Source organism: Stegodyphus dumicola, chromosome 3, assembly GCF_044657685.1.
Source record: "Stegodyphus dumicola isolate Sdum_Otavi_A_Nest chromosome 3, ASM4465768v1".
NCBI lineage: Eukaryota > Metazoa > Arthropoda > Arachnida > Araneae > Eresidae > Stegodyphus > Stegodyphus dumicola.
In genome coordinates, this window is record NC_140770.1 from 33,432,160 (window position 1) to 33,445,610 (window position 13,451).

Genomic DNA, 13,451 nt, shown 5'->3' on the forward strand with positions numbered 1-13,451 from the left:
ACACCCATTGTCGACTGCAGTTTGTAAAAAGAGTTTCAGGACACCAAGATGTTTCAGGGCACCGTATCGGAAAGACCAGGACTACGTCGTCCAAGATCCTCAACGACGAATGAGGATCGTTATCTGGCATTTTCCACTGCGGCGACACAGGACTACTACAGCTTGACAGCTCTTATATGAGCTGTATGCTGCCACCAGAAACCGAATTTCATTCTCTGCAGTTGCCATAAGGCTTCCTAAGACAGGTCTGTATGTCAGAAGTTCCGCTCACTGCAACAGGTAATATAGCGCATTTAATATGGTGCAGACAAGCAGCTTGGCCTGGACTTGGATGGAGCTTTCACAGATGAGTTGAAATTCAGTCTGGATACTTATTCTCGGTGTTCCTGTATTTGTAAAGAACCTAGAATTCGATTCCATCTCTCCTTCATCAGGAAAACGAATCATTAGGGTGATGGAGGGGTAATGATTTGGGCAGGCATTATGTTAGGCTGTCGCACACTCGTTTTATGGGTTTGACAAAAGTTCCGTGACTGCTGTGACGTATACAGTGTAGACTATAGAGGCCTGAATTTGAATGTTTAGGGGCTGATTTTGTTCCTGTTAACGGGCGACAATGCTCGTCCACATAAGAGTCAGCTGGTCGACGATTACTTGGAAAGTGAGGATATTTACCACATGGCTTGGTCAGCCAGATTTTTCTGACCTTAAGCCTACAGAACTTGTCTGGGACGGTCTTGGGGGGGGGAGCAGTTTCATTTTGCCATCCACTTCCGAAAACTTACCCTCCCCAGTTGAAAACTGCCTTGCTGCAGAAGTGAGATCGAGTGCGACAGGAGCTCCTGAACTGCCTCCTGTCTAGTATGCCATCACGCTGCGCGACCTGTCTGGATGTAAGAGGGGATCGTATTCCATTTTAAACTCATATTCATTTTTATATCACAGCGTGGATTTTGGACATCTATTCTATGAGCTTTACTGATGTTCATAAAATAACTTTTGAACGGGGCATTTTCTTTTCTGTTATAAATGCATATTCGTACTAAATTTCATTAAAATCTGTTCATTAGTTTTTTTCATAAGTTCGAAATAATGGACAAGTTTTCTTAATTTTGCAAACAAGTATAGCTGGATTCTTTAACATCAAATTCGCTTCAGTTTTGTCTAAAAATTTTCAACTGCTTTAAAATTGGCCATTTGAAAAGTAATGTCCGAGCAGGTTTAGAAAGCTTAGAAGAGGATCGTATGTTAATGTATCTAGGGACAGAAGCGGCAGTAGTAGTTTCCGCGCCTTTGGGATCAGAAACGTTTGCGTCTTGTAAATATATTTGAGAAAAACTTAACTGGCGCATTCCAGAAATCAGACCCGTAGGCGCCAACTTAATTTGCTTATGCTGGAGCCCGCACAGAAAAGAAATTTAAAGGCATTTAACAAACAGTGGTGCTTTCAGACGACATTTATGCTCCCAGCCATCATGATGGTGTCAAATATCCCAACTTAAAGAAGACGGTTTTATACTGAAATTAATACCAATTTTATTTATTTTTAAACTTTCCCCTGAAAACTGATTTTTAGAAATACAGCATAATCATAATAATAAATTTTTTCTAGGACCTTCCCCTTTGCATCGTGTTGATTCTCGATATCCAGGATGTACCGCACTCACAAAGAATATATTTTATCGAAAAAAGAAATATTTGTGGGCTTCATGGACAGTATTTTTTTTTCCGATTTAATGGTTTTGTTAAATAGTTCATGTCAGTTAAATTTGAAGTATGTACGTAAATATTTATTTAATATCTTATTTCAGAATTTATCGCATATTTTCAATCATTCGTTATAAAAGATAATTAAATATCTTAGCATTCATTGCTAAGAAAAATGCTGTTCTTGGAAAATTTGGCATGTTTTTATGATTTTAGAAACGCGAAAAAAAACTTAAATTTATGTATTTTTTAGGGGGAGAGTATTATCTGGAATTAATTTTTATGTGGTGTTATTTAGTCGCATCTGAGGAGATAAAAATTATTGAGAATTTTCTGAAGTTGCGAACTATGACTTAGCAAAACCAGAAACTATCAAGTTTGCTTTCAGTTCAGCGATTTTTTACAGAATTTTGCATTTAATATTAATATATGAAGTGAGCGACATCACAAATTTCTGTCATTTTTTAAATACCTTGTAAAATTTATTTACGTTTGTTATTCAGAAATTTTTATGATATGATATTAAACTCCGTTCTATAACTCTTGAAATACACAGAAAAACCAAAACACTGTGACCACATACTCAATAACGCATTCCGCGACTTTTGGACTACAAAGCAGCTGCATCTTGCCATGGCATGGATGCCACAAGTTCTTTGTAGATGAGTGGAGACAGGTTGTACCAAATGTCTAAGCAGCGGTCATCCAAAGTCGAGATATTCCATGGTGGTGTTTGAGCTCTGAGCTGCCACTCCATGGAATTCCAAATGTGTTATATCGGGTTAAGATCCGTTTAGTTAGGTGGGCAGGACATTAATTTGAATCCATCCTTATGCTCCTCGAGCCTTATGGCATGGGGCATTGTCTTACTGAAAGATTCCATTTCCAGTTGGGAAGACTCAAGACATAAGGGTGCAATTGATCCACAGTTAAATACAGATAGTCCGCAGCTTTCATGGTCTGTTCTACCACAACTAAGAGTTTCAAAGCCCCCATAAGATTGTCCCTCAAAGATTAATAACGCTACTATCAGCCTGTGTATGATCTGCTGTAAAAAGGGGAGGACAACTCTTTCCCTACAAGACGGCATGCTCTGACACGACCATCGACGTGATGAATAAATCGTGATTCATCCTATCACCTACTATCTTTCACTTTCCGTCCAGTCTCGATGTTCTCAGGCCCTCTGTAGGCATAGTTAACAATGACGCTTGGCCAACAGAGGCACATGAGTGGGATGTCTGCTGCGCAGTCCCATACCCAACGGTGTCCACTGAACTGTGTGTTCCGAAATACTTATACTTGGACCTGCATTGTATTGAATTGTCAGCTGAGCCATTGTTTGGCGCCGATTTTGCTGTACCAGACGGGATAGTAAAAAAAGAAGGGCGCGAGATTCTCGGACACCCCCCGGGTTGTTCTCCCTCAAAATTGGGGTAGAAAGTTTAACAGTTAGCTAGGTTCAGCAGTACCTCAATTAACTGTGGTACTACGGAGGTGCTGGCCTAGCTTCTACCTGCACCTGTACCAGATGGGACAGTCTCAGACGCCCTTTTTCTTTGATGACACTTGGACGTCCAATACCTTGGCGTCTACTGCTGGTTTCACCGTCATTTATCTACTTTGCATAAATACTGACAACGGCAGACAATATAGACTATGGCAACCTACGAGTTGTGCAGTTTCGGAGATAATCGTTCCCAGTGTTCGGGCCATTACAATCTGCCTTCTATCAAATTTGCTTAGATCAGCAGCCTTTTCCATCACTCCCAAAAGTAAGTGCAAGAATGATTCCGTAGTTGGATACTTTGATACTATTATTTTTATTCTGGCATACTTTCGCCAGCAGCATTTAAATATTACCTTTTCCACTTAATCACAAGCCCTCCACGTCATCCAGACGAGTTCATTGAAAAATGTGGAGATGGTCATAAATGTTTTAGTTCGTCAGTGTTTTTTTTTATTCATTAGTAACAAGTTGCTCATCCTAAAGACGGTACAGGGTTCCGTAATATGTAAATTCCTCTCAAATTAAAATTTACTCTTCAGATTTTTAGAAACTGAAAACTATAAAATATATTAAATGAAAAAGAGCTAATAGCTACATAAAGAGCAAATGGCTGCAGATTTAAAAACATTTGAACTGCTAGGAAATATAGTTTTTTTTTTTTTTTTTTTTTTTTTTTTTTAAAGTCCAAAGGGATTTGAATCCCGAAGGACTATTAGTTTCGTTTTGGCATTTTGCGTCGGACGGATAAATGTCGGTTCACTTTTCAAACTGTTGCCACAAAATGTTAGAGTCATGCATTATATTTGAAGAAATGAAATAATGAAAAATCTGCATAAATGTATGTATATTTCTCGTATTGTGATAAAACAACGGTACATAGAGTCATCGAATTTTGAATAACGTAATCCTCCAACGAATATGAGCATGTGGAAGACCAAATTTGAAATTTGAAATTTGTTTTATGATCGATTTCCTATTTTTTAAAACTTTGACGAATTTTTGATTAACAAACTCAAGGATTTCAAAGCGAGCAATGGCAACGTTGTGCAGAAAAAACATTTTTATCTCCAGCGCGTGAGTCTCTGTATCGGAAATTCTAAAGATATGCTCGTTTTAAAACTATTTTGCGATATTGCTGTTGCACTGGATCTTATGGTTTAAGTGCGAGGAACATGATATTTAATAAAGAAAGGTAACACACAAAATGTTAAAAAACGCCCCTTTGGACGTAATTTAAAATATGAAACATTTCAGATTTTTTTTTTTTTTTTTTCAAAAATTTGCATAAGAAAATTTATTTGTGTGTTTAACGCAATTATCTGACGGTGCGATTCCGAATTTTTTTTTTGAACTATTACGAGGGATTGGTTTCTTTATAAATTGCATAGAAAACCGTAGCTAGGGTTTTGAGCACCCGGGGACCACTCAAGATTTCGTTCTCCCTTCTGTTTACCAAGAATAGAAGATATTTTTTTTGAAATTTTAGAAGACAATTTGGGGCGCATTGGATGCTGCGCCCGAAGACAGATGTTCCCCCCCTTCCGCCTAGCTGCGCCACTGATTGCATATAATATAAATTTCTTATAAAATATTAATTAACGTCAATGTGATCAATCATCTCATTTTATATTAATATAATAATTTAACTTTAGATATTAGTGCATTCAAAATTAGTTTTTGTTAGATTTATCGTAATGTTTCCATGTGTAAACTATCGTTATTTTCTGATAAAAGAAACTGAGGTATAGATTCCTTTAAATATTTAATAATGTTTGAATTAATCTCAGATTGATAACTTTTAAGAAAATACGAGGTTGTACAATGCTGAATTATCATTGTACGTAAACATTTTCCTGTTTTTCATTAAAACTTAAAAAGAAGAGTAAATTTAATAATTCACAACAGACAGATTAGATCGATTTATTGTTCTGTGACGGAACAGATAAATTGCGTCATTTCATTAGGTTATATACTAAGCTTCTGTAATTTACCTAGGTTCTAATTAAAAAAATTTTTTTTATAATAATGAAGAAAAATATCAATATATGTATTATTTCAGTAATCTATTCGTGCAAATTGCATTGATAATAGGTTTTTGGTAATATTCTGTTTATGATAATGATTATCCCTACACAGTGGGATAATTATACTGCATTCTTTTAAATGGAAAAGTCATTGAATAGAGACTGAAATACGATCCTTATGCGTTAATGCAAAACATGGCGTGATCGTATAAGGTAAGGAAAGCTCTATGGAGGATTATATTGGTGTGCAGCAAAAGCTGATGCTTTTTTCTTCTGTATATTTTCAGTGTCAAAAAGTCTTTCCTTCAAGAGAAAGTTTGGATTTTGAGAAGGGGAAGTACAGTCGAATGAATACATATAGAAAATAGAGGATAACTTAGTATACACATTTTTTTTCAGGCTAGAAATGTACGCCTATTGATCACTGTGAAATTACTTTATCGTTTGGAACAACGATTAATTAGCAGCATTAAAATCATTTGCTTAAACTCTACATTAAAAGTATTCTGCTTGGGTAGATGATAAAGGAATTTTCAAAATGCTGTATAGTTTTGATCCATCAGCTTCAAAGGAATTTATAATAATAGCACATTTGGGTTATCTGCTTATGAAAAACATTCTAGAGGAAAATGGAATATTTACCTCACCCCTGATGAAAACTATGAAAATCTCATGCTCGCTTTGTCCAGGTTATATTTTCTCACTTGAGCTAGATCATAAAATTGTACTTTGGATTCATATTATGTATTAAAGAGTGCATTTTTCTCTACTTGCAAAATGAGTCGAATTGTATGACTACTTCAGATGACACAGTTTTGCTGCAAAATTAACTGCAACAAAGAATTTAATATATAAACATATCTTCTGTTATAATGCAGCACGGACGTTCTGTTTGCATGGAAAATGAATCGCTTTCTAGAATTGTTAGCAGTTCGTCCTCTTGTTAGAACTGAAATACCATTTTAGAATATTCTTAATTTACAGCAATGTTAATACCATTAAATTATGTTCTCGAGATTTCTCTGGATATACGAATGAAGCGACCGCTATCGTTCAGGGGGAAAAGAGAGAGAGAGAGAGGGAGAAAGAAAAAAGTCGGTCTTAGAACAGAGAAGAAGCGCGAAAACATTTTGAACGCGAGTGCCAAGGCCGGATGAATCTACCTGCCTGCCTTGTCTACCTTTTCTCTTGCTCGGAGGAGGAGAGGCGGCATCCAAGAGCCTGAGTGTGCCACCGGATTGACGTCACGCGATGCTTCCCCCCTTCTCGCGGGCAAAGTGATCCTTTCCCACCATCCCACCATTCCGTGTTCAAGATGGCAGCAGAGGAAAGCGGCGGATCGTCCTCCTCCTCTCGCAACCGCTGTCCGGATCGCCTCGCCGCCGCTCTCGTCTCCTTCGACCTTACTTCTTCTTGACCGTTGTCTCGGATAGTGTGGTATCCGAACGGGTCCCAGAAGACGCCGGACAGGGAGTTTTTCTCACTTATACTCTGCTTCACGCGAAGACCCTTTCTACCCCCGCTTCAGGAGGTGTGTGCACATCCCATTCCAACGACCGGGACGTTGACTAGATCCTTTGGATTTCCCCCGTGTCTTTCTTAGTGTGTGTTGTGTGGTGTCTTTAGTGGAATTCTGAGACTACTGTGAAGCTCCTATCAACGCGAAAGGAGGTGTGTGCAACAGGACAAATTTCTATAGCTTAGAAAGAGAGAGTTCTGGGATTGATCCGGACGTCCCTTCACAATACACCTGTATGCGGTAAATCTTTACATTACATCTATCTTCTCTTTATATTTGATTTTTTTTTCTGTGCGAACCTTGACTTTCTCCACATCAGTCTTGCCCTTGTTGCTGAATGGTTATATTTTTGGCACTAGTGCAATCTTGCCCTCCCCAGGATTGCCGTTATGTTCCTTTTCTTAGCACTCGGTAGCCATGTTTAAAGAGCGATAGGTACCCAGCGCGCGCGCGAGCTTGGTTTCTTCTTCCCTCAAGTTACCTGGTATCGTCTGTCGGATTTCTGTCATCTGAACGAGAATGAAATTTTTTTATTTCGGAAAGGCCGCTTGGATTACGCTATATAGTTCATTTATCAAATCAGAACTATTACATATATAAATCATGAGAAAAATGACGTAACTTAAATAATAATTTTTATTTTGTTATAGACAAGTTTACGTGAATGATACAGCAATTATATGCAATTTGTAGTGCATGTTACATTTACCATGGATTTTTAACCTCATTAAAAAGCTTTATTATTTATTATTATGTTGCTTACTTTTTATTACAGTCGCTATAATTTGAGTTGTGCCATTTTGGGCAAGAAACTATGGAAGATTTGAATTTAACTTTTTTATTTTTTTAATCCGGTAAATAATTTCAGAAATTTCATTACGGACTTACAGAATATTTTCCTTAACTTTTATACCTTAAAAATGAATTAGCTTTTCAGTTTTAATTTGTGTGGCTTAAACCTGGGGATAGTGCTAATTATTATTATTATAACATTCGCCACGTGTAGATTGGTAATAATTTGCCCCATGTAAGTTTTCACACACACACACACACACACACACACAAATTCTTATAAAGCCTGTCCACCAGCAGCCGAGGGGTGATCGATGAACACTAGTAGTTTTGACCCTGGGTACGATTCGAGACGAACGGGCTGCCTACATGGGTGTTTTTGCCGTTTTTTCTATGTGCAACATGGATACGGGGCAGTTTCCGTTAGAAGTGCCTCCATGAAGACATTCCTTTTCCTTGGGAAGATCGTCCTCTGGTACTTTGCCCTAATCAAATAAATTAAACCAAATCTTTGCAAGATCCTGATGTAAAATATATCTGTGTATTGCGATAGCAATGAATGCGTTGCCGAAATTAATTAATCAACCAGCAGATTTTCAGTGAGCTTGAGAAGTAAATATAAATGAAATAAACATTTCTGGATGTAAGTTTAAGCAAATTTTGAGTAACATTTATTATTAGTGAAAATTATTAATTTTGAATGAATGCAAAATATTTTTCATATGTTCAGATATGATGATTTGTGTGTGTGTTCAGATTCAAAATGATGTTATATTTTGAAACAAATTCCAGGGAAAAAAAAAAAAAAAAAAAAAAAAAATGCTAACGTAAAAATCGACCCTCTTTCTCCCAAGTCGTAATTATTTATCTACTGTGGCATTTTACAGCTTGTGTTTTTTTAATATCGAACCTATATATTATATTTAGAAGTTTAAATCACGAATTAAATATATTCTTCCTTCGTAATGAAAAATGTGGTTTATGGCTTGACTTCATAGGAAATAGTGCTTTGCAGTTTTTATATTCATAATTTTAACATTATACTTTCTTTAAACAGTAGTCTTATTTAGAAGTAGAAAAGGTAACTCAATAAGCACTTTAAAAGGTTCTGGACATAATGAATTCGAATTAATAAGAGTTGCTAACCTATAAAGCAATTTACTATCTAAAAAGGTTATTGTTTGAAAAACTGAATCTAAGCTTGAGTAAAATTTTATTTTCTCCGAGAAGATATTTTTATAGCTTGTTAGTCTAATTTTTTTACACTAATTTAATTTTTAGAATTTAGTCACTGTCTCGAAAAAACGCGGAATTTTAAATGAGGTGTAAGTGATTTAAAAGTTAGTATTGTTTGTTATAAAGAAAACATTTTTATGTATAAATCCGTAATATAGAACATTATATATATAGTGTTATTTGCTTTGGATGGTAGCAGAAAATCCATATTCAACATTAATATGTTTTATGTATACAAATATTTTTCGTTGTAATCGCCATTTGTAGATGATCATCTACCTCTCCTTTCCAAAACTCGAAATATATATTTATATATGCATCCATCTAGCTATATATGATTTTTTAATGCGTTTTATAAATTAAACAACAAAAAGTATGCAAAATGCTGACAGATATCAAGCAGAGTCGTAGCTAGGGTTTTCAGCGCCCAGGGACAACTGAAGATTTCGCGCCCCCTACTGCTTGCCAAATGTGGAAAACATTTAATTCTAAAATACCGTAACATCAGTTTGGCGCCCCTTGGATTCTGCGCCCGGGGACAGATGCCCTCCCTTGCCCCCCTCTAGCTACGCCCCTGATATCAAGCCTTGAATAAAGGTAGTTTTTTTTTTTTTATTATTATTATTATTATTTTTTATAATCATAAACTAAAGCTAGATACTTAACAGCTAAATAAAAAGTTGACCACATTCTATCCCTGAAACTATGAAATAAACCCCTAGAGTTATGGTTATGGTTGAAAACCCCTACTTTAGAATAATTTGATGTTGATGCTTTTCTCGTAAATGCTATTCAGTGATATTCTTTTTGATATGCTAGTATGTAACAATCATTAATTAATTTTTGTGCCGAAAGAAACTTCACGTAAGTAATTTGTAAGTTTGTAAATGCTAAAAATACGATATTATTAGTCTGATGAAGTTTTATTACTGTAGAATTATAAACTAATAATCGTACAAAATAAACAAGATAGTTTTTTAAGTTATGCAAATTATGCTACGTATTTGCTATGTGCCGATGTTGAAGCCTACCAGAGAATAAGGTCCCCCCCCCAAAAAAAAAACTATGTTGATTATCACTTCTCACTACAGTTAGCACGCAAATGCTGGTGGCTTTACTAATTAAGCTCATAAATCTTTTTCTTAACTGATATTTTCGTTATAGTTTCTTACAAGTGCAAATATTTCATTTTCAATTTTTGTTTGGCCTCTGAATATGATCTCCATCTTTAAAATTTAATTCTCTGCCAGTTTTTGTTGTACGGTAGTCACACTTTTTGTACATTAATTGTGTAATGAGTTTTAAATTTTCGTTAATATAAAGACAAGGACGGAGGGGGACGCATAAAAAGTTAGATTTTTGTAATTTTTACAAAATTGATTTTTTAAAATTTAAATGCGAAAACGTGAATATTTGAGCCGTTAAGCATTTTTGTAACTGGAAGTTATAAAAATGCTTAACTTGTTTGACAAGGACTAGCGGTTAAAGAAATAGAGCTTCTGTAAGGACTTTTGCGGACTTGTTATATATACAACAAAACGCAAAAGTCCGCAAAAACGACCGCAAAAGTCCGGTGGGTACCGCCCATCGGTGGGCATTGAAGAGATCTAAGGGGTGCGTTTTGGGTTTAATGCAAATTTTGGGGGACAGTAAGAACCTCTTGGCAATACATGCAGTAAACGCTGTAAAGTTTGGTTAATACTAAAAATCATTGGATGCATATTTCAAAAAATCGTTCTAAATATCTAACCTTTAGAAAGGCTAGCCTAACTTTTATTCTTCAAATACCGAAACGCCTTAAAGTTCCATTTAAGATCTGCAATTATTTCTCCCCCCCCCCCTCCACTAACGGACAAAGAGGTGTGAAAGTTTCAAATCATATGGTTTCTAGTAGCATTTCTATTTTATATTTTAGAGGGTAAGTAGAAAACAAATCATGGCGAAAAATTTGACCCGGGCAATAAAATCAGTAGTAGAACACGGCGATATTAGATTGCTGACGATAAATATGGCCTTAATATCGAAATATTAGTATCATTACAAAGCTCAACCCTCCCGCTAATGAAGTTATATGAATTTTTTTCGTAATATATGTTAGTCAGGCAACCAGCAATACGCCAATATATTAATATCTTTTAATAACGTAATTTTAAACATGTGACCATAATTACAAACATTGCAAAACATAATTTTAAACGCTACAAATCAATTTGTGCAGCCTTAAATGCTCATGTTCCATATATTGTTATTGACACATTTAAAATACAGGGTGTTTATAAAGTCCCTGACCGATTTTGATGTTTAATAACTCATAAAATAATAAAGATAGATTAAAATTAATAACATAAATGGTTAGATAGACTCAAAAAGTTTCATGACCCTTGTCAATGTATAAGGTATTTCTCCCACTTTCCTAGCGTGCCTTCGTGGTGTAACGGTAGCACGCTGGGCCGGTATTCCAGAGGTCCGTGGTTCGATTCCCGGCGAAGGCGGTTGCATATTTTTCATCTTTTCTGCTTCCAATTAACCTAATGACTCTACAATTGAACTTCCACGTGTGCTCCCTTCGTCGCACGGAGAATATCAAGTCGATATTCAATTTCAGGTACTGGCAAGCATGTCGTCATCCACACAGGCTACTGCGGTTGTAATTCTGGCTTTTAGGTGTCATCAATGTTCGACACTCTTCTCCTATAAACGTTATCCTTTACAAATCCCCAAAGGAAACAATCCATAACATTGCAATAGTTGCCGAAAACAAAAGAGAGAAAAATCAATTAATAAGCAGACGATATTTAAAAAAGTACATATATTTAGACTGGAAAATGAAATTTTCCACACACGCAGACGATATTTACAAAAGTAAAGATATTCAAACCTGAAAAGGAAAATATATAAGGTATTCCACCAATAAATGCCATAAGCTTGTTTATATCTTCATTATTTTATGAGTTATTAAACATCAAAAGGAGTCCGGGACTTTATAAACACCCTGTATGTTAGTTTCAAATTAGAAAAGAAATTCTTAAAAGAGTTGAATATATTTACACCTTTATTCTTTTCATTTAAAGAATTCATACCCAACACTTCTTCTTTACACATATAATATTTAAAAACCATGCTAATAAAAATAAGCAAAAAAATTTTTTTTTTTTTTTTTTTTTTTTTTCAGTCTTATTCCTAACATCATTAAAAAAAGAATCTGAATTTCCAAAAAAGTTTCTTTCATAAACTCTCCTTCAGAAAATGGGTTCTATTTTGTTAACATATTGATTAGGGCCTTTTTTTTTTTTTTTTTTTTTTTTTAACACACACTTTACATGCACGCACACACACACACACACAGCAGGAGACGTTAGAAAGAAATTTGCACTGCCCTCGAACCCTGGACCTATTGAATATGCATCGTGTATGCTTCCAGTTACAGCACGAAGGCCTATGGAAAGGAGAGAGAAAATACCCTACATAAATATTCCCCCTTTTAAAAGGCGACTGGGGATTAGGAAACCGAGTTGCTCTTTAAAATTCCTGGTGGTGACGAATTATCATCAAACAACATTTTTAGTTCGGGCGCCACTGTTCAGTCATTAGTTTTTAAGTCCAAAAGCTTAATTTGGCCAGAAAGACTATTAATTTCGTTTTGGCATTTTGAAATGTTAGTTCACTTTTCAAATTGTTGCCACCAAATACTATCGCCCTGTACTATGTTCAAGAAATTAAATAATGAAGCATCTGCACAAATGTATGTATGCTTCTCGCATTGTGATAAAACAGCGGTACCTAGAGCCATCAAATTTTGAATACTGTAATCATCTACCTGAGCATAGGCAACTGAAAGACCGAATTTTGAATTTCGAATTTGTTTTATTATCTGTTTCATATTTTGTAAAACTTTAACGAATTTTTGGTTAACAAACTCAGTGATTTCAAAGCGAGTAATGGCAGCACTATACGGAGGGGGAGCATTTTGGTATCCAGCGCGCGAAGTTGTGTGTCGGAAATTCTAAGGATATGCTCATTTTAAAATTATTATCCAATATTGCGGTTGAACTGAATTTTATGGTTTAAGTGCGAAGAATATGATATTTAATAAATAAAGGTAACACCCAAAGCGTTAGAAAAAGTCACTTTTGGCGTAACGTAAAATCTAATAGGTTTCAGATTTGTATATTTAGCTCCCTCCTTTTTTTAAAAAAAAGCAGGAGACGTTAAAAGTGTGCCGTGCTTTCCTTGGGTCTCGGACCTTGGACTTGTCGAATACCCATAGAGTGTGCTTCCAGTTACACCACGAAGGCATGCGGAAACATAAAATAAAATAAACGAGAAAATACCGCACAGATATAATATTCACTATACGCGATTTGAGCATGGACTTTAAAACATTTAAGTTCGTAATCAAGCCTTAAGTCCCGCAATTTTATTTTCCTCAAATCTATTTTGTGGATTAAAAAAAAAAAAAAAAAACCTCCTCAAATTAACCCTTTATTGCAACTGGACGCATTGTATATTAAACAACAACATTTAGCATTTACTATTGTAAAAAAGTAACCGAGCTCCCATTCTTCATGAAAATAATAAGGCCTCATTATTTTTATTTTATTTTATTTATTTATTTATTTCTGTTTACTGGTCATTTTGTTGTTACATATGGCTTTATTGGAAA

General features: G+C 35.4%; 1 protein-coding gene across 13 annotated transcripts in view; it reads left to right on the forward strand.

Annotated features, from left to right (window-relative positions):
* Window positions 1-13,451, forward strand: part of LOC118194695 (plasma membrane calcium-transporting ATPase 2-like) — a 472,379-nt gene that overhangs the window by 146,270 nt on the left and 312,658 nt on the right. The window contains exon 1 of one of the 13 annotated variants that reach the window (XM_035365874.2): window positions 6,523-7,000. The exons of 11 other annotated variants lie outside the window; for them this stretch is intronic. The gene's annotated coding sequence lies outside the window, so the exon portion shown is untranslated. Of the gene's footprint in view, window positions 1-6,522; window positions 7,001-13,451 lie in introns of those variants that run through there. One more of the 13 variants, XM_035365871.2, reaches the window with a different exon arrangement.